The following is a 4,381-nucleotide window of genomic DNA, read 5'->3' on the forward strand; positions in this document are numbered from 1 at the left end:
GTGGGGCGTTATAATGTGACGATCAATCCCACTATTCGTTGGTAAAAGAGTAGCCCAAGAGCTGACAGTGGGTAGTGATGACTAACTGCCTGCTCTCTAATCTTTCACGGGTAAATTAGGGATGGCAAATGCAGATAGCCCTCGTGCAGCTTTGCGCGAAATTCAAAACAAACCAAACAATCTTAGGCCTTTCTTAAGTACACCCTATATTCGATAAAGATATAAATTAACACTGTAACTTGTTTACGTTTTTTGCTTTAGTTTAGTTAGGACTAAACTCTACCGTACCGAATACTATAAATATATATAAAGTTATTCTATGACCTAACGTTAGATTTTTTATAAACTTAGATAAACCTTTTAATATGTTGTTGTACAAGACCTCTACTAAAGTATATTTACGTCCACCTTTTGTTTGCATACGTTGAAATGAAGTGTGCGCGCATGCGCATTTAGATAGTAAGGTGCGCACTCATTTCAGGACAAACTAAAAACTGAGTATTATTATATTTTTGTTTGTTTGAACTTAAGCACAAAGCTACACAATGGGCTATCTGTGCTCTGCCCCCACGGTATCGAAATCCGATTTCTAGCGTTGTAAGTCCGTAGACATCCCGCTATGCCACTGGGGGGAGGGAGGCATTATTATAATAGATTAAACAGATAAAAAGCGAACTTTAAAAAACAAACAACCAAAATTGAGTTTTGAATAAAGAAAGTGATTCGCTCATAGAAAGCAACTAACTGGAGTTAAAACTTACAGTAAATATTTATTCATTGTCCCAAATTCTTCTACTACAAAAGAACTGAAAGCCTGTCTAAAAAAAATAAAATAATACTACATAAAATAGCCTGTTTAAACTTTTTTTCTTCCCCAGGCACAGACAAGTTAGGATTTGAAGATGAAGGCTGTTGTTCAATGGTTGCAGATTGTAGATGCTACGAATAACATCTCGGTTACACAGCCTAAGGCACTTGAATACAGTTTAACTTCCCTACATTACGACGGAAAGAGATGGAGAATGGAATAAAAATTTAGATTTTATAGATTATTTTATTCTTATATATTCAATATAAAGCCTAAATCGAACAAGAAAAATAGGCCAGTTTTGCCATAACAAGAATGGTCAAAACATTAACGATTTAACAATATATATCCATTGTTATGTTTCACTGTCTTACATTCACGTATTGTTTAGCTTCTCTGTGTTATATCCATGTATTGTTTAGTTTCTCTGTGTTATATCCATGTATTGTTTAGTTTCTCTGTGTTATATCCATGTATTGTTTAGTTTCTCTGAGTTATATCCATGTATTGTTTAGAAATTACAATAAAAACAATTGTTCACTTAATGGCTAATATTACAACATAAATGCGCTTTTAGTATTGGACAGTTAAATGTGGATTCAGTGAGTTTGACCCATTGAAATTTGTTAATACGTTTATTTTCACACCTGTTTTAAAAGCAATAAGCACTCTTTTTTTTTAAACGCGTTAATAACAGTGAATATTCAGTACAAGTACTATCCAAAGACTTTGAAAGTTTAAACTTGACTAATACGGAGAAAAACGAGCACAAAATATTACATAAAGGAAAGAAGAAAAAACGATGGCATATATTGCTAAAAAACATAGCGTTTCGAAAGGACGTTACCCCAAAACATAGCGTTTCGAAAGAATGTTTGCCCCAAAACATAGCCTTTCGAAAGGATATAACCCAAAAACATAACGTTTCGAAAGGCGGTTGCCCAAAAACATAGCGTTTTGAAAGGATATAACACCAAAACATAGCGTTTCGAAAGAATGTTTGCCCCAAAACATAGCCTTTCGAAAGGATATAACCCAAAAACATAACGTTTCGAAAGGCGGTTGCCCAAAAACATAGCGTTTCGAAAGGATATAACACCAAAACATAACGTTTCGAAAGGATGTTGCTCAAAAAAAACATATCGTTTCGAAAGAATGTTTGCCCCAAAACAGCGTTTCAAAAGGATATAACCCAAAAACATAACGTTTCGAAAGCATGTTGCTCAAAAAACATAGCGTTTCGAAATAATGTTTGCCCAAACATACGTTAAGGGGTTTGTTCCATATTGGAAAATAAATTTTCACTAAGCGTAATATATGTCCAAGAAAATCATCCAAAGGGAAGAATAGTGTCATTCGGGGAATATCAACATCAAATTGATTTTTTAAAAAGTTTTCAGAAATACGTGCAGAAGTACAGGGGATACAAGGGCTGAATCAACAATGGAATTGTTCGAATACAGTTGACAGAACAGTCTTCATGGAAAATCCCAGTGGATAACGTTTGGCTTTGACTTTCTGCAGGATGATGACCCAAACTATTGTGCCCTGCTGAATAAGAGGTATCTCGAAAAGGAGGGAAAAAAAACCTGGTGTTAGAAAAGTTATAAAATTCCCAATAAGAAATCACGCAATTGGACAGAATAAATTTTATTTCAAAGGGTGTGCTTTTTTCTTCTTACATTTATGGCACAAGTTAAAAGGAAATGTTTCGAAAGAGAAACCAACCATTCCACAAAAACTTTGGAGGTTGTTCAAAGATAATCTAAAAACGTTTCAATGGATAATCTCAAAAATGAAAAGCATCTGTCGCTGATCAATCTTATCATATAACACAGGCCTGAGATGGTTTTATTGTCTTGAAATTTTTACGTGTTCTACAGTAATTCCTGTACGCTGAATCCCAAAATGATATCCATTTTTCTCCATCACGTACAGATGTTTCACAAAACGTCATAAAAGAAAGACCCCAACACGTACTAGAATAAATTGTAACTTGTCTTGAATAAAGTGTTCGATCTGTACGTTTCTATAAAACTTTTAACCATCACTTGTAGTTTGACTATAATCAAACACTCATTTCATCAAATTACGAAGAAGCAAAAATCCTTACAAATTTATGAAAACTGAAACACTTAATAGGTCATAAGACGAACAAAATGGATATCAAAATAAGATATATCTTTAGGTGTTAAAAATATATCTTTTGTGTTACTCTATTGTTTGTTTGTAATTAAACACAAAGCTACACAATGGGCTATCTGTGCTCTGCCCACCACGGGTATCGAAACTCGAATTCTAGCGTTGGAAGTCCGCAGACATACCGCTGTGCCACTGAGGGGGGGGGGCGTGTTAATCTAAACAGCACAATTATAATAAGACGAACAAAGTTAACATCTGCTCCAACATAATAAATGAAATATATCATTAGGTGTTACAAGTGTTAAATATATATATATATATTTGTGTTACAATAAACAGCACAATAATAATGCTTAGTTTGCAGAAAGTTTTGACATATGAATCTTTAAGAAGTGTATTTTTTTTCTTTTTGCAACTGTAACATTTATTTGGTAAATTATTCCAATTAGATCTGTATATTATAATACTCTCTCTCTGGCTTTGTCTTATTCTTATCTAACGCATCAATAGGATCAAGAGAGTCAAATATAAAAGTTTTTCTTTTTTTGAATACTTTAAAATTCTCGAGAAACAGAACATGATCGTGGTACTCATAAAAAAAATCGAAATTAATTCAACATTTTCATGTCAAGTTAGGTCAAGCGACACATGTATGTAAACCACCGTGTAAATTGTGAATAAAATGCTATAGGAGAAAACGTAACTGTCACTACTTATATCTATATACAGTTCTCTTAAAGTTTTAACTAACAAACACAAGATGCTAAAATTTTGCTGACGTCACGGTTGCTGACGTCAAGGGTAGTAAAATGCGTCTTGGAGCTGAGCTAAATTATGGTTTGTTTGTTGTTAAGCTCAAATCTGCACAATGGGCTATCTGTGCTCTTCCCACTGCCAGATATAAACTGGCATCACATATATTCTGTATCTGTATAATACTGCAACATTTAATCTTTCAAATCTTAATTTTTAATATGAATAGCCTTAGAAATTTATCCACGCTTTTAAAATAGATTAATATTGTTGTGGTATTTCTAGTTAATTTGTTTCTTACATGATGAGTATTAAAAAAAATCTATTGGACACTCATAAAAACGTAAACCTTTCGCATATTTATCAACCAATCAAAGATGGGTATTAAAAAAAATCTATTGGACACTCATAAGAACGTAAACCTTTCCCATAGTTATCAACCAATCAAAGATGGGTATTAAAAAATATATTGGACACTCATAAAAACGTAAACCTTTTCGCATATTTATCAACCAATCAAAGATGGGTATTAAAAAAGTATATTGGACACTCATAAAAACGTAAACCTTTCGCATAGTTATCAACCAATCAAAGATGGGTATTAAAAAAGTATATTGGACACTCATAAAAACGTAAACCTTTCCCATAGTTATCAACCAATCAAAGATGGGTATTAAA

This window comes from Limulus polyphemus, unplaced genomic scaffold (assembly GCF_000517525.1).
Source record: "Limulus polyphemus unplaced genomic scaffold, Limulus_polyphemus-2.1.2 Scaffold4860, whole genome shotgun sequence".
Taxonomy (NCBI): Eukaryota; Metazoa; Arthropoda; class Merostomata; order Xiphosura; family Limulidae; genus Limulus; species Limulus polyphemus.